Source organism: Squalius cephalus, assembly GCF_949319135.1.
Source record: "Squalius cephalus genome assembly, chromosome: 13".
Classification (NCBI taxonomy): Eukaryota; Metazoa; Chordata; class Actinopteri; order Cypriniformes; family Leuciscidae; genus Squalius; species Squalius cephalus.
In genome coordinates this window covers 16,833,760-16,852,395 of record NC_137134.1, presented here as the reverse complement: position 1 = coordinate 16,852,395, position 18,636 = coordinate 16,833,760, and the positions used below count along the sequence as shown (strand labels likewise).

At 39.2% G+C, this 18,636-nt stretch overlaps 1 protein-coding gene across 4 annotated transcripts in view; it reads left to right on the top strand.

The window, feature by feature from the left end:
- dennd1b (DENN/MADD domain containing 1B) overlaps positions 1-18,636 on the top strand; it is a 92,132-nt gene that overhangs the window by 1,433 nt on the left and 72,063 nt on the right. The gene's annotated exons all lie outside the window — the stretch shown is intronic.

Below are 18,636 nucleotides of genomic sequence, written 5' to 3'. Positions count from 1 at the left end.
TTTATGCGTTTTGGCCATTCTTTCACAAGACAATGGCGTTTTGAGGGCGTAGTGTTACTTTACAAAGTGATATTGCCAACTACTGGCCTGGCATGAATACTACAGCGTTTTTAATAGTTTTCGCAGATCCGTGTGAATGGTAGCCTGACTAACGTCAGACCTCGTCTCATTGAGACGTGGTCTGGGAACCACATGTTCATTTTCTCGTATTTGAGGCGTGGTTTACGAATGCCCAGAGCCGTTTATTGGGCGCTACGAATGTCTATCAAATGCGCCTGCACGTAGCTCATAGCCAGTCGTTTCAATTATACCAGATGAAGTATGTAGAGTGACAGAAATTCGACGAGGAAGAAGACGAAATAAACTTGCGTTCTAAACTACTTAGAACACTATCTAAGGCTGCATCGAAAGGTAACTTCGCGTCTGATGCCATGTTGGATCCATAGATATAAACAAACTGCTTCGATGTGTCGCATAGACGTCGTCATCGTCTTGCTGCTCCCTCCCCGTTCTGTGATTGGTTCCCTTTTTGAGGGGAAAATCTGGTCCATGGTGTCCAGGCTGCCTAGCAGCGTGAATAAAATCGCGCTGCGCGCAAGGCCGCATGGGGGAACCCAGGCTATGTGAATGGGGGAACGTTTTGACAATGTTGTCGTCTGTACACGAAACGTTTTTGTGTGTTTTTAGCACATCGTGTAATTGTATCCTGAGACAAAAATAAAAGTGCTGATATTAAACCAGCTATTTTACTTCATTTTCTGAAAATTTGTAAAAACAAAATGGAAAATTGAACAAAAAAAGGCTAATATCCAAATTTAACCAAAGTCTCTCTAAGCTTATCATCAATCATGATAAATATATCTAACTTTGTACCATCTAAAAGCCTTTCTTGTGAAACTTTGACAGCTTTAAAAGTGTGATGTGCTTAGCTGTTTTCCATGCTTGAAATGGATGACTAAATTACGTGTTTTGTGTCTGGGGATTCACATGAAGGAAGTTATTGCTGTAGATTCTTAGGGTGATCAGATTCACTTCTGATGGGCTTGCTTGTGTGCATTTCCATTTTAGATCAGCACGCACTTGGTTTGTATTTGCTTTGAGCTATTCAGAAAAACCTGCAGATGCATTTTGGTGGAAGAAGAATTAGGTTAATGTGCTGTGATATCGATCTTGGTTTGTGAATCTGTTTGTATGCTTGAGCTCTGCAAGGTTGAACAGAAACCACGCATCTTTAACGGACCAGGTAACGACTGCTGTGCTGTGCTCGTGCTGTGAAGTGAGACCATTATGAACCTTTTTAAGCAACAGAAAAAAACATTTCAATGTGAGGTAAACGGATATGAAAAATTACTTGTTATACGCTCAGCATAACTTATACCACCAATTTTTGTTCCTATCCTGAAACTATCATTACTCTTTTTGCTTGACATTGAAGGGGTGAGGAGCAGGTGGTTCACAGAGGCAGCTGTTGCTCTGACCGAAAATGGAAAATATTCCCGGTCCAGCCGCTGACGTGAAAGTTGAAATAAGCTATAATAACCCACTTCCCTCATCATCATATGTCTGTGTTCGTCTCATTTCCTGACCCCGACTCTCAGAACTGCAGCTTCATTCTAAGAGGCTTTAAGGCCAAACAGAAGTTCGTCAAGGACAGGAAACAATTCAAGCCTGGGATAACATACACACGGCGTCAGCCGCATACGATATCTTGTCGCAAATTTAATGTTGTGGTTTACAAAATAACGAATATTTTCCCATTTCCAGTTAAAGCATGTGATTGACTGCTCAGTTCTTGAGTTTCATTCTTTTCGTTCTGTTCAAACACGGTGGACCTGCGGGATAGCGCCTGAAACATATTCCTGTTGCCAAATGGGGTGATTCTAGAGCATTTGTGGTAATATGAGGCATTCAAGGGGATTCATTGAATCTCATCAGACATTCTGCCTCTCTACTCACCTCATGTGTCATTTAGTCTAATTTGATATTCGATCGGCCCAAATACAGGTCAGTTTCCCTTGAGGAAAAATGAAGTCAGGCAAAATCAAGCGAACCTACAAGTACCCTGCATTTAGTTTCTATCCAAAGTGAGTTACATTGCATTTAAAGTGTGGATTTCTTGGGAATCCAACCCATGATCTTGTGGTCTTGCTTTACTTTGAGTTACAGGAACTACTGGCGAGATGTTTGTTTGTGTTCAGTTTGTGTTAAGTTTATTACTAGATACCAGATTAGAGGAAACCACCCTTTGCTTTTGTGTCATCTTTCGTTTCCCTCTTTGTCCACACAAATTTACTCTTGAGTGCATTTTCTAGTAGTGATGCATCTTAGTTTCAGGACATGTCACGTTATCCTGCTACTTTTTGTAGTGAGTTTTTTCAAATGCTTGAAAATAATTAGTCAGCCATATGATTTTTGTTGGTGGTGTTTTAATAGCTTCACACTGTTAGTGTGTATAGTGTACAGTGAAACTTTCGCTTATTAAAGTTCAATTTCCTTTTAAGCACCGCTACTACAACAGTACACTGAACCTCTGCATTGCGTCTTGCTCTTGAGCGGTGTGTCTGAAGATGGTGTGTCAAGTTTAAATATACTTTGAAACGTGTTTCTAATTCTGTTCCAGTATTTTGCACATCGTGTGTTAAAAAGTAAAAGTTAAAAAGTATCTTACACTAAGTTTGGCGGCGGTAAGATTCGTCTCTAATGCTCAAAATACAGTAAAAACAGTAATATTGTGAAATATTATTACAATTTAAAAATGTAAATGTTATTCATTCATATGATGGCAAATCTGAATTTTCAGTATCATTACTCCAGTCTTCAGTGTCACATGGTCCATCAGAAATCATTCTGATTTGCTGCTTAAAAATATTTATTATTATTATCAATGTTGAATTATCAACAATTGTGCAGCTTCATATTTTTGTAGAAACAATGTTGTTGTTTTTCAGGATTTTTGATGAATAGAAAGTTTACCAGAACAGCATTTATTTGAAATAGAATCTTTTTATAACATTATAAATGTCTTTAACTAGGCCATTACTTTTGATCAATTTAATGCATCCTTGCTAAATAATAAATAAAACATTATCAATTAATCTCACTGCCCCCAAACTTATGAAAGGTAGTGTATGTGAAAACCACTAATGCCGAGGTCAGACTACACAATATCAGCCCGATTTTGGCACAATTCGTTTGACATAGGGTGTCGTGGTGATTCGTAAACGACAATGGGTGTCGGGACGAAGAATCGTTTTGAGGGACGAAACGATCGTTTTATCTCGTATACTGTGTCATAGTGAATCACAACCAACGCTGCTTCTGCAATGCCTCATGACATCCCGACAGAACGACTAGCATGTTTAATTTTTGTTCGTTACTTCACGACTGGTTCGGCCACATCTATGATGTTGACCAATAGGAGCACAGAAGCTCTTCCGTACACAGCTTTCAAACATGCCAAAACGAAAGAGAGATGATTTTATTAGTGCTGTTAGGTGGAATTATGCAATGGAGGAAAGGTTCATGGAGTTATGGCAAAGTGTATGATGTTTTCTTGAGGAACGACCACGACAGAGCGAAAAAAGATAAATGCTGGCGAACAATGCCGCTTACTGGAATTAGCATTAAGCTAACACGTTGCTTCGGTAGCCATTGTTTGTTTACGCTCTTGTTTCGGGAAGTCAGTCGCTAGTTCCGCCTTCTCGATGACATCACACATGGCGTTAAAGACGGCAAATGATGATTGGTTGGAAAGCAACGTGTAGTCTGACGTGTTTCTTGTCCATGGCATGACAAGAATTTAGTAGTCAAAACCGCATAATCTGACACAGTGACTATCATAACTGAGAAAAGATATTGTGCAGTCTGGCATTAGACACTCAGAACAGCCTAATTATGCAGAGCTTCTTTAAGCTCACACTACACAACTTTTGGCTGGATTTTGCTGTCCAAGGTCTGCGACAAAACCCCTGGATCGTGGCCAAATCGGTGCTCGTTGCGGTCGCCAATGCTTGTTAAAGTATGAGCAGGCCAGGGACGTGATCTGAGTCTCGAGCAGTCACAGGCTCTGCAATATCTAAAAAACCTGTTTGATATTACCGCTACATGATCTTGTAGTTTGTGCAATGCAATGACAAGGTGGAACTAATCCAGCCAATCACAGTGCAGATGGTATAAATGGAATTTATGTGAGAGAAAATGTTTTCGCTGTAGGTCAGGACTTCCTCTTGAACAAATGTATTGTAGCTTAGTCTCGTCAGCTCGTCGTCGTTAACTATGACAAGACGAAGACAGATGACAAGACACCTTTGTTGTGTACAGTCCTGTAGAGTGAGCTTGCCCTGTGAGTCAACTCACCAAAGTCGAATTTGAAAATATGTAGCTTTGCTCATCTCTGAGATAAATAATGGGTTACATTCAAAAATTCAGAAACAAATGGTTTTAAAGGTAATGCCATTGTTTTCTTCTCCAGCATGGGTCTGGGGTTGACAGGCCCAGAGACTGCAGAGTAGGTGACTTATTTTAGCTAACATTAGAAGATGAATACTTTGCCAGATTGGATTAAGCATGACTGCCATGCTTGTGCTTGGCACTAGTGAGCCGTATTGATGTTTTTCATGCCCTGTGCCAAAGCCAGCAGATGATGCTGACTGTGCCAAGGCAGTAGGTGGAGACAGATGCTACCTGTCTTGCCTCTTCTTTTCTTCCAGATTGCACCCAATAATAAAGCAATAAAAATAATAGACCTGAAATTTACAACTACACTTGTACTGCAATTAGCAAAGTGATTTTCCAGCGAAGACCAACAGCTTTATTTCTCTTTCGCACAGGCCACTTTTTCAATGGTGTTAAGGACCAGTTTGACTAGGTGGTAGTCATAGTGCTATAAAGTTATGTATTTTTCTCTAGAAAATGTGAGTGGTCTGCTTGTGCAGAAGTCACCTAGATGATGCGGGGTGGGATTCTTAAATTTATGTTACATCACTTACAAAAAGTTATGGTACGGTCACATTTACTGTTATTCAGCATATTTTTGTGGGTGAAATCCAGTCATTTTAATAGGAATATATGTGATCTAAAATTTTGCACATGGGCAACCCTCTACAGAATTTGCAACGGGTTCAAGTTGACAAACAGAAAAGTGCTTGGTTTGAAAGTGACTTCTGTGTGAGCTGTGCTTCATGCATACCTGTAATTACACTACAAAATTTGGCTATTTTTGCTCAAATGTGACTGATAATGATGCTTACTGTAGCAAACACCTCTAATTGTAAGGTAATAATAAGGTGCCAAAACCAAACTGCAGCAATTTTGACTTTTCCTTTAGAGATCAAGTTACATTTGTGGACTACAAGATTAACCAGTTTGACTTTTTCATGCGAAGTTTGAGTCATCTAAATAAATATTTTTAAAATGTACCTGCAGCTGTACCTTTACCTTTTTAAATGTGTCCAAGCACGTTTATTCTCCTGCCTCAAATTTCACATAGCAGCTTTTGACAGGTCTGTGAGCCAAGGGTCTTTTTTTGCCATTTGACCCCCACCTTGTTAAATAATCTGATTGGCGCTCAGCTGTGTCTAGGGTTCAGCGCCAGCTAACACTTTGGTGGGGCTCCGCTGTCAGACTAACAATGCCGCTGTGCCTAAGATGGTGTTGATTGGTCATTACTCATAACGGCTACAGGGGTAGTTTGCGCATGATTTTCTTTTCCTTTATAGTCATGCAGATTCAATTCGGTTTGATCTGCCCTCATTATACTTGTGCAACTTCATCAAGTCTCCCCGGATCCCCTTTGCCAGCATCACCCGAAAAATACAGCTTAATGATGGAAAAAAGCTTTAGTTTGAAGCCACGGAATAAGTTATCCCACACACCCCTGCTTAGAACTGAATTCAGATTGACCTCCAGTTCTGCAAGTTATGGATTTTCACTTCATGAAACTCTCTGTGCTTTTTTTTCTTTCCTTGCCGCGCTGAAGAGTCTCGTTAGTTGTGAACAGTCTGAAGCCGTTCCACTGGGGCTGTGAATATATGAATTTATGATTACGATGGAAGTTTTGCCAGATTCACCAGCGCTGGATGGTTCTGCAGTCACCTGTTCCTAAACTCCTACGTGTTGCCGCAAAAGTGGCGCACACTTCGAGAACCTACTCAAATACGTTTTTTTGAGTTTAAATGAATTTGATTGACACACAAGAAGTTTTGGTTTTGCTTTAGCTTCTATACTATAGTTGGATGACAAGTAGTTCTGGTTTTGCTTTAGCTTCTTTACTATAGTTGGATGGCAAGTAGTCTTGTTTTGCTTTAGCTTCTTTGCTATAGTTGGATGGCAAGGCCGGTAATGTAGTGTCCGGTGCTGGCGAGTGAAGATCAGCAGATGTGACGGGAACAGTCAGGCCCTGCAGGAGTCGGCCTGTTTCTTCTCAGGTGGTTTGACCCCACACACACCCTCCCTCTTAGGCTACACGGGACGTGTTCTGCTGTGTGAGGACCAATGGTTTTGCGTGTGCACGGCAGCAGGACGAATCTGCTGATCGGTGTAATCTGAGAGGCAGTTACCGCAGGGCTCGTCACGGCTCTCCAGACTTCCTCGTTTAAGTGCACCGTCGCAAGTCAGTCTGCAAGAACATAGAAAGACTTCTTGGCAGGTCTATTTTTGGAGCTGTGTAATGACATCGAAAGTGAGGATGTGGTAAATAATTAATCCCACTGATTTAGATTATTGCGTCGTGTCATTTCAAACACTTGAGTCTGAACTTAGAGAGAAAGTTTGCCTTCACTTCAACAAATGCTTATAAGGCCAGCTCTGAACAAAGACACATTAAAAGTTGCACAGGTTCTTCTGTAGGCTTTTCTTGTGTAGCTTTTAACCAAATGTCTGTGTTATCATACTCGTTATTGCACGTGATCTGAAAACGTTATCCATATAAAACATTACAGCATTTGTAATGATGCTGTCAGATCCAAAACAACTTCATCTTTCAACCAAAGTATCTATGCGAACTACTATTACACTGTGCCTCGTTTACAAAAACAAATGCTCAGAAAAAACCATATTCCTCCGATGCAATCCGGGACGCCATTAAAATAAACTCGCCACTTGTTTCCGATGCTGGGATCCTTCTGAAGTCTGTACAGACTACAGAGATGCAAATGAGCTGTTTAAACTGGACGCGTCAAAGCAAACGCTCTTTTCTCTTGTCGACAGACTCCAGCACGTGGAGCATGTCTATGGTACAGACCTCACATGACCGTTTTAAACATTTAGTTAAATTTGTCTGTATTTTTTTTTTAAGTAAAGATTTATCCCCCCCCCCCCCCCCCTCTAAAAACTCTTACTTTTGTAGGTGAACAGTTTAATGATTCTCCTCAAAGATATCGGAAAAGTTTCCCAGTAACCTTAAGAGCAGGCTAGACTTGCTACATTAGCTCGGATCTCATTTTTCATACATTACAATATAGGCCTATCTCGGCTAAAAATGTTCATGTGCAGAGTGACTTGTGGCAATTTTTTGAGTTTTGTGTCACAGTGCTGACCTCTTTTTGGGCTCCAGCCCACTTTTCATCACTGAATGTAGGTCAGTCCCCACTGCTTGTCTTTGTGAGGGCTTTGCTGTGCTATTTGTCATTGAATATCATGTGACTCATCTATGAGGTCTTTGTTGTCACACATGGAACCGTGTTCTCTCACTCGATTGGTTCTCGTCTCCATCTCTGATGCAGAGAGTGTCATATGGAATTAGCATACAGTACTGTCATTAGTGAAGTATGTGAGCACGCCTCTCTTGTCTCTCCCACTCCAAGTCATAGCACTCTCAAACCATTCATTTTTTCCTGTGAGAAATGCTTATTAAATCCTACACTACCGTTCAAAAGTTTGGGGTCGGTACAATTTAAAAAAAAGAAGTATCTTAGGCTCGCATCAAAGCTTTTTGAATCATTTATTGAATCAAAAATACAGTAAAACATTAATATTATAAGTACCTGTTTTCTTTTCTTTTATTTACATTTATTTGAAATGGAAATCTTTTGTAATATTATAAATGTTTTAACTGTCACTTTTGATCAGGTTTTGCATCTTTGCTAAATAAAAGTATTAATTAAAAAAAAAAAAAACCTGACCTTAAACTTTTGTGTATATCACACCAATTTGTGACTAATGTTGTAAGTGGACCTCACAGATTTTTTTTTAAATTTCATACATTTACGTGTAACAAATCTCATTCTTACCACACTCACTCACATTTGCATGCTGAATTGTGTCTGAATATTTTTTTCTTTCACATATTTAAGTCTAAAGCCTCCTTTACATGCAAAGACACATGTTGATTCTCCTGCTCTGGTGAATGTGTTTTACTACATATTGTCATATGAACAGTCAGTAATAATCCAGATTTAAAGGCCATGAATCATACTGTAAATACACATAATTTGAGTCAATTTCAACACAACTATAAGTAAGTTTAGTGAGTGAGTCAGATGTTTCAGTAATCCATTCATTCAGTGAAGTATTCATCATCACTGATTGATTCAATGACTGATTCAAGCTGGTAACTTAGAATGATTCATTAAAAGAATCGCTCATGGGAGTCATTTGCTTATGAATCTGACAAATTGAGAATTGTTGTCTTGCCTTTTCTTGGTGTCAGGATTTCACTGGATCAGAGTTCAGAAGAACTGGCATGTTTCTGTGTTTTTAGTCTTTATCCCAGAGGTGACTACTGATTGCCTGAAGGCATAGGTGCTGTAAAAGTGTATGATGCGTATAAAAGCACCTTCTCTGTCCAGTGCCTAATTGTCATATGCTTTAATAGATAATTGAGTTTTTCCTGCAAGCTAGCCCATTTTTAGATGCGTGTATGTGTTATGTGTGAGGCAGATGGTGCGAGCATATGGTTTGCAACTTGTGATTACCTGCTGCAGCCCCTTTCCAGCTTTTCTCCTCGCGCACCCAAACCGGAGTCGCGGCTGCCCCCCTTTAAGAGGTAAAGACATTTTAATGTCCATGAGATGTAGCCTAGCTTGAGATAAGGCAGTTTGATGACTGATGTGATTAGCGAGCTTGGCAATACCTCCAGAACAGCCTCCCTCCTGTCGTCTGTACTGTGCATATAAATTACCCTTGAGTCAGGAGTTAAGGTGTGATTTGCGAGGCAGATTGTTTGAATGTTGTTTATTCTCTTTGTGGTACGCTGGCTTTCTTTCCCGACAATGCATGCTAGCTATGAGCCCAACCAAATGGTATGCAAAAAAAAAAGAAAAAAAAAAGCGTTCACATGAAGACAGTTGATAAACATTCTCGCAATTGGACATGTATTGTGACAGACTGCGCTAATATACAGTGATATGCCGGGACTGTCACATAGCCGACATCCATATGCTGCTCCACTCAATCATGAAGCTGTGAAATTGGGTTGCACCCCAACTAGCTTCAAGATTTTTTTTTCCTCTCTCTCCTTCTCTCTGCTGTTTCCTAGCTGTTTTCGGAAATCTATAAGTGTATGTAAAATATGCAAATGAATCCACACAGACGTTTGACAAATTGTCACACATTGAGATAAAACACGGGAATAATCAGCGTTTGATGTTTGTTGGAGAGCCCATTCCCATAATGTTGCCTGAATTAGTGTATTACACCACGCCAGTTACTCAAATGTATCAAATTCACCTTTATTTTGTAGTTGTTGATTAGTATTGTTATCTTTCAGAAGGCCTGTCACTATTATTTAAGATGAATTAAACCTAATTACATTTTATGCTGTACAAATGCCACAAAATCACTAATTCCATGTTTTCATATATGACTTATAAATGCAACATGCTTCAGGTTCACTTTGACATTAGCGTGATTGCATTTTTGGGCGTCACAGGTGATTATTAAAAGCTAATGACACATTATGACACAGAGGAGGAGCTAATGGCATTTCTCCAAATTTGGAACGAGGAGCATTTGGTGAAAAATGTTGTCAACAACAAAAAGACGCAATGCTTGAGGGTTTAACCGAACCATCTTAAAATGTCATAAGAAATTGGGACAGAAATACAGGCTGATTTTTATATATATATACGGTTTAGAGTTGTAGAATATGGTCATGCAGAATAAGGCATTAATATGTGTTTTATAAGTACTAATAAACAGCCAATTTGCTAGTAATATAAATACGTGTACCTGATCAAATTTGTTAGCATATCGCTGCAAACTCATGCAGGTCCTTGTTAGCTACCTCAACTTGTAATCGTGACAGATGCACGCTTAACTTCCACGGTACATGTGAACTATTGGGTTTCTCTTTTCACAGGCAGCAAATGATCAGTGTGATACTTTAAGAAGCATATCATTGCAGTAAAGTATATCCTTTTTTAAGGCTCTTGCCAGCTAAAGTGGCATGAAATGTAATGCTATTTGTGGCTTGCAAAAAAAAAAGAGTGAGGGGGAAAAAAACATTTTAAAACGACTGAGTGTTTTCTTTCTATTCAAGCTTAAAAGATGCCTGCTAATCTGCTTACCCTTTTAATTGTGAGATCTGGGGGCAGAGCTGCTCGAAGCTAGAATAAAGTTACTGATCCAGAAGTAAACTGATGACCACAGTTATTCCTTGCTTTTGGCTTCCAAACACTGCCCTCCCTCCCCTTTCCACTCCCCTTCATTCTGGAGGGGAAGAAAAAAGCTCCTTGTACCAACAAAAGAAATTTTTTTTTTGCCATATGTTCGGTTGACATCTTCATCAGGTTCACAGCGGGTTACCTTAGTTAACGTTCACTCCACTGCTTGATGGGATTTTCTACCAGTTTCTTGAGTAGCTGGCTCAAAGTCTAGACGAGCCTCCAAAGACAACCAGGACCCTTCCAGCATGCCTGGCACAATGGTATTATTGTGGACGTCGAGGAGCTGGTGCTTCCTCTTTACACAGACCTGTTCGGGCACAAAGACAATGGCTTTGTTCTGGGGCATGGAGTGGGTTAATCCAGACCTCTACATACTGTGAAATAAATCTTTTATAGATGAGCGAAAAAAGGAACGGAAGAAGAAAAGGTTTTGCCAAGGAGGTTGCGAGTTCAGCATTTTAACCTTTGGCCAAGAATAAGACATGAGGAGGAGGAGGCATGGAGGGAGGGTACAAAGAGGAAAGGCAGACAGGCAACACGTAGTCCTTCATCTCTGGATGAAAACAGAATCCACTGGTTTTTCAATGGGTTTGCACGCATTGGTCTGGTTCAGAAGAGAATTAACTGTAAATGTATTGGATCCTTTTTACAACATGCATCTGTTGCTGTGAGTTTATCCAATGTGTTAAAGGTGACAGCTCACCCAAAAATAAAAAGTTTGTCATTTACTCACCCTTATGGTGTACCAAAGTTGTAGACATTTAGTCTGTCCAATGTTGTTGTTTTGGACCCCATTGGTTTGCATTGTATTGCCAAAAACAGTCTAAACATTCTTCACAATACTTTGTTTTGTGCAGAAGTTTGAAATGACATGAGTGTAAGTAAATGATGACAGAATATTCATTCCTGGATGGACTATCCATTTAAGACTGCATAAGTGGACAATGATATGTAATAAAGATTGCCACGGTGCTAATATTTACGTCATATGATCATCACATTAACAAGCAATTTGCCTCTCCACACTGAAAACACAAAGGTTTTGATGTCCAACACATTAACTGCCAATCAGATGTTTAATATATTCAGTCATGTGGACAAAATGTCCTGTTGCTCGTCTTGTAGCTTTTGTCTACTTTGCCAGGGTGCTGAAATTTGTCATCTGATTGTTCTGTCCTAACCAGGCGTCTTCCAGCGATAAGTCATTTTTCTGTCCGCACTTCAAGCACAAATAATAAGAGCCATATTTGATGTGATAATCAGTTATATGGAGTGTTTTGGACGCCACTGACGCTCACTGGCTAGGACATTTCGACAGACAGCCTCCATTGCCCTGCGGGCTCCACACTTTGGTCTCTACTTTGATAATACTTTGTACTATGATAATGACACCTCATATATTCACGGAACTTGTTGACACAGTGTATTAAACACAAGTCGATCCCAATGAGCCATTAAGGTACGCTGAGGTTTTCCATCAGGGTACGAAGACAGCTTGGCAACTCAATTGGCTCGGCATGTATTCCGGCCTATTGGCTCTACATCCATCTCGTTCGCAGATAGATAGACAGAGGTGGTAAAAAGTGGTGTCAGCTGTGAGCTCTTTCCACCACTCACCTATTAACCTTCTTCCCCCCGGCCTCGGCTCTATCAAAGCGGCGTGTATCGACTTTTAAAGACAAGCATTCCCGGGACGTCAAAACATTGATTTGCGACTGACCCGCACTGTCTGCGCTCGGGGCGGCGGCGTGTTGCCACGCAGCGGCGGTCCTGTCGAAGGTTAGCCGTGCACGAAGCCCAAGGGGAATCTCTGGAAGGGCCCTCCCAAGCCTGCCATCACCCACGGCCGGCTTCACATTGGGTGCGAAGAGCAAAAAAAGAAAAATAGCTCGCTCCTCCGAGGTGATTTCAATTCAATTCTCACCCATTAGCCGGCGTTCGCTCCGCAGTCAAATTACTTGCCAGGTCTGATGAGAGCGGGCGAGATTGTTTTCCTAGCCGATGGGTTTTTAGATTTTTTCAAGGTGTTTTCAGTGGTGGTGAGATGAAAACAGTGATGGCAATACATTGAGCTGCCACCACCTTGGCATGTTACGTCAGATTGGAAATGCTGAGGCTAAGCGTAATGATGGATTTCCCTCATCGTTACAAGTTTACTTCAGGTTGATAAACCACAAATTAACCTGGACAACTGTTGAAGCTTTTGTTTAAAAGCCTTATTAGAGTTACATATGAATTCGATTGATTTAAATGTCTGTCTGGACAGCTTTGAGATGTAACTCCAAGGTTGGAACCTGGCTAGGATTTTATGACCAAAATCTCAAGAAATTTTCACCTTTAACGTTATTTTTGTTTGTTAAAATGCTTTAGTATATTAAAAATGCCCATTCAAGAATAACTCAGTGAATCAAATAAGATACTCCAGGGCTCTACACTTACTTTTTGAACAAGGAGCACTGGTGCGCCTAAATTAAAAAATTTAGGAGCACAGACAAATATTTGGGGGCACAGTCATTTTTGTTGTATAAGTTTATCATTATAGTTTTATTATTAGAATTATTCAACAATTAAATTTACAATGCTCATTGTAAGGTTAAGAACATCAGACCAAAACTTTCAAACAAAAGATTTTCATTTAATTCTATTTTATCGTCATGTAGATTTCATTTATCATTGTATGTAGGCCCTATGTATGGTTCACATTTTATCTGAAATGAAGATCATGTCTGAGTCACTTGGCCAAGCTTTGTAGCCTGGTCACCTTGACCTCTTTCCAGCAGACAGCCAATTTTCAGCACATTTTGTAGGATCAAACAGTTCCAGGGAGGGCCCCTCTGTGCTGATCCGAATTATTAGGGCCCTATAAAATCCGTTTTATTTTTTCCCAAATTCCGTTTTATTTTTTTCCCAAATTCCGTTTTTTCCGTTTTAATTTTTGCAAATTCCGTTTTTTTTCCGTTTTAATTTTTGGGAATTCAGATTTTTTTTTACCCTTTACTGTCATTTTAGTCGTAAAAAGAGTGTTTTTAATGTTAATGATTAAAATGTACACAAATAAAATAGGAATGACCCTAAATTTATTGAGGTAACAAACAAAATTCTCATTTTAAGAGATGTTAAATGTGGTTTGATCTAGTTAACTAGAGTTTAATAAATGGAACCTTATTGTAAAGTGTTACCGATTTTGTTAAACACCGAACCGATTCAGTGTTGGACAGATCAGTTGTGTTAACCATTCATTAAAGTGAATCGGTTCAAAGGAATCATTAGTTCGCGAATCGGACGCATTAGCAGACTTGTACGCGTTGTGTGATTATCCCGGCAGTTTTAGGACATCGCACAAGATTTGTCAACACAGAAAACATTTCATCATTGGATAGTTTTTTTTTTAGTTTATTGAAAGTGTTTTTTATGTCAGCTGAATGGGCGGAACGCTTTTCAGAGAAGAAGGAAAGGTAAAAAAGTTTTTTTTTTTGCACAATTCACACACAGCGGTAGCCTAATTCAGGAAAAAAAATATCCGAATGCTCCACGTGAAACCTCGTTCTTCCGATCTTTTACCATTGTGTCAATTCTCAATTGATCAATTGATTTAGATTAATAAGCGCGAGGGAGAGCTAGAGAGAGCAAGACAGTTTGAAGACGCGCGCGCGACCGGGCCTCTCTCTCTGCTCGTTCTTTCAGTAATATGCGATTTTCCTCAGACATACGTTTTTCTCCCACACAAAAACAGAATTTTATTCCAAATATGTAAAATTATTCGTTGACACTAGATTCCGCGTTAATTTGCCAATTCCGCGATTCCGTGATCGCGGAAATTATAGGGCCCTAAAATAGTTCGTGTGTGGGCACTGTAGTTTTTTTTTTTTATGAGGCTACAGACTAGCAACTGAAGATTTAGGCCTAAATAACTGATCTCCCGGTAATATAGTGTCCTACTCTGCCCCTCCTCATGATGATATATTTGCAGCTGTTTCTATAGAAAAATGCTGTGTCACTCGCACGAGTGCGCCCAAATATTTTTTCACGTTCGCACGCCGAAATATTTACTCGCATGTGCGAGTGAAATGGGCGCACTGTAGAGCCCTGTACTCTCATTTGCTGCTTCTCTTCTTTTTTAGAACTTGATTGATGGAAACAAACTTTCATAAAAAACTGTCAAAACCATAAAGCTAGAATCATAAAAGTTTTTTAATTTTTTTTTTTATCATTTCAAGCCACTGCAAAATAGCCAGTTGATTGAGTGCAGCAGTCTACTATTAGCAGCCTTGTTTCCAGAACTACACCCCCCCCCCCCCCCCCCACACACACACACACGCACTTGGGGATTTTAAATAGGGTTGCACGACATTGGAAAAAAAACCTGACGTTGCGATATTTAATTTTTCTGCGATAAATATTGCGATATGAAAACAGTTTCACCAGATGATTTGACTGGCTGTATTTGTAATGAATAAATCATTCTAGAATGATTGGGGTGATTTTATAGGAGAGTGCATATGCATAAAAAATAATAAATAAATTACAAGCATAGCCTAAATCTAACAACATTGTGGTTCACAATATGACTGTATTCAGGTACAGAAGTTGAATAATTAAATGTAAAATAACACTGCATAGTCTTCACAGTATAAATTAAATATAATTCATATAATGAATTAATACATTTTATCTTTGTCAAAGCTACATTAACATTGGTGACACAAACATCTACAGGTATATTAGGCTGCTGTCACTTTAAGATGAATGTACGGATCCAATATAATGATACGCATCCGTTTTCTTTCTCAATTGTTTACAACACATAACCAACTGTGTTTAAGGGAATACTTGCCGAGACGGGCATTTTGACTTAATTTTGCTTGCACGTGTCCAAGCTCAAAAAGAAGAGAAAGAGAACTGTGTGGGCGCACAGAAAACAGCTTGTGAGTTATTTTTTGTTTAAACTGACAGGTCTTAAAAGCACATGCAATTGATAAACGTTCATTCTATAATGGTTAAACTTTGCAATAATTTCGCGAATCACATTCGGTCAGATGGCCGGTACGGATTACAGATCAACTACGATCCATATACTTCACATCACATATCCTTGTGATGTGACTATCACGAATGCGCACATCGAGATATCAATAAGAAAAAAAAATATTTGAAGCAAAAAAGTATCTGAACCTTAGGAAAACAACAAAGGTACAAAACTGTGTACTTCACATCTAAGGGAATAATCCACAGTCCCACGAAACACTATGGATATCGTAATTAAATGAAGAAAAAATTCTGACACAATACAAAACTTTTGATGTAAATTCTTTTGTTACAAATATAAAAACAACATATTTTGAATTTATTGCAATATATTATCATACACAAACATACAAGTTGTTATCAAGTTATCTGATTAAGTCAATGTTATTTAAGTATTACTTGTATACTATTAAAATATTTTATTATTTTGCATCAGCTGTTAATTTTTTGTTTGTTTTAAATTTTAGTGCTTTTGTTATTTTTCTATTTAGCTTTAGCAGTTTTATTTAAATAAAATTAAACAGATTTTTATTTTAAAGTCATAATTTTTTAAATGTAATTGATCTAATATTTATATTTTATTTTAAATCAGCTTCATTTCAATTATCAAAACCAATTTTTCATAGTTTCAGTTAACATTGAATTACGCCATTCCCAAAGCTTCATGTAGGTTTGCTATGATCCCCTGATTGGTGGATCTTCTTGGGATTATGGGTAGTGTGGTTCAGCACCTGGAATTCTTGAAGGGTTTATAGAGAATTATTAAAAATCAATTTCTCCATGGAAAAAGTGAATGGGATATTTACTTCCAGAACCTGACTGTTGCACTCTGCATACACACACCTGTAACCGCACATCAGTTGAATTATATTTGACTATATATGCTCATCTTGACCTATTGACTTACTCTGCGTTTAACCACTCACTGCTCTCACATGTAAATATGTCTACCGACTAACACTTTTCTCCTACTGTACATTACACACTGCCCTTCCCTAGTTGAAAGTCAAGTTGGTCTACCCCTCTTCCTGTGCGTGGGTGTGTGTCTGTCTGTCTGTTTCCGTGTCTCTGTGTGCCCACTGGCTCGGGGCGGTTCGCAGACCTGCTGGGAACAGGAGCGGCCTCAGTGTGTCAAGCCCAGGAGGGGAGGCCATTGGGGAGCGAGAGGGGCGAGAGGGGGATTAAGCAGCCCCAGGTCTGTCACGGTGACATTTCTCTCCCTGCCTCAGCAGCAGGGGTTGGGTTTACCCTCCTAACCTTCAACTTTCAGCCTTAACCCATTAATCCCTTTGTGTCTGCCCGCCCCGCGCAAACACACTCACAATATGGCAGCAGGAGGCTGCGGAGGCAAGGAGCCGGGCTCCCTTTGACAGCTTTTCACCCACAGACAGGGGCCTTCATCTCTCTACATTCCCCAGTGTACAACCCCCCCCCCCCCACCCACCAAAAACAGACAGTTGGTCACCCAATCAGTCATTTTTACATGCATTTTTGCAGATTTGTGGCGCATTTAAAATTTTAAACGGTGAATGACGGCGAGACTTTTGTCGAAGTGCGTTTGGGGAGGTTTGTTGTTAAACAAGTTCATATTTTAACAGATGACGCCATCTTTTTTCAGCATCACTGCGACATTTTCAAAGAAAACCGTGATTTTTCGCGATTAAAAACAATTGCGCAATACAGAACTTTCAATTTAAAGACTGTTGTTATTCAAATTTATTGCAAAATATTCTTATATAAAAACATATAAGTTGTATAAGATACCACCAACCGATTATAAGTATTTAATATTTTGAATTAGCTTTTATTTTTATATTTTCAGTTTTTAGTTCTTTTGCCATTTTTATTAGTTATTTTTGCTTGCATTTTTTCACAGATTTTTGTCTGACTGTGGCACATTTAAAGACTCAAATGAATGAAAGCGGCACCTTTGCCGAAGTGCATTTGGGAGGTTAATTGTTGAACATGCTCATGTTTGAACAGAAAACGCATCTTTTTTTTCAGCGCCAATGGGAATTAGCGTTACCTGAGCACGTCAGATACTGTCATCTTTCTTTAAAAAACTGACAAAACGTTTAGATCTCCGCTTTGAATACTCTTACTAGATAAGTGTTTGGGCAAATATTTGATTGCATTGCTCAGATTTGAAGCCGGATCTGGCTTGTTGAAGGGACAGAGCGGGCGTTAATAATAAAAGAGCTCATCTGAATTTTTGGGGCTTTTCATGTGAGCCCCCCCGTCGTGCGAAAATCCCACAGGGATAGAGATTTGCAAGTCCTTTTGCCTCTGTGTATGAATAAGCATGTGTCTCAAGGTATTTTTGAATGCGTTAGAACACGGGAGCCTCCAGGATATGCAGCACAGAAGGTGCGTGGTTGGAGGGCAATGCCCCCTCTGTTACCCCTCCCTCTCACCTATCGCTTTCTCTTGCCTCCATTTTTGTTGTTCAATCTTTTCTTGTTTATTACCCTTTTTATTGTCTTTTCCCTCTCTGTATCAAAGTAGTTGATGTGAGCGCATTGACAGCAGTGTCCTGCACTGTGACATCTAAAATTGTTTAAACGTAAATTTCTTGCACATGCATTTTATGACAACATGGCATTGTTTTCTACCTTTCAAAAGGGGTTGGTAAGTTTTTTAAAAGTGTTTTGGATAGAAGACGCTTATGCTCACCAAGGCATTTGATAAAAATACAGTAAAAACAGTAATATTTTGAAATAATGTTGCTATTTCAAATAACCTTTTTCTGTTTGAATAGAAATTAAAATGTCCTTCTAATATACTGATTTGCTGCTCAAGAAACATTTAGTATCAATGTTGAAAACTGCTGCATAATATTTTTGTGTATTTTTTTTCCCAGATTCTTAGAATAAAAAGTTCAAAATAACTTTTTGTAACATAATATCTTTTTTTTTTTTTTTGTGATCAACTTTTTATTGTCTTTAGAAATAGCATCCATTCAAACAAATAGACAGGGAAGGGGGAGCAACAGACATATCATCCATAA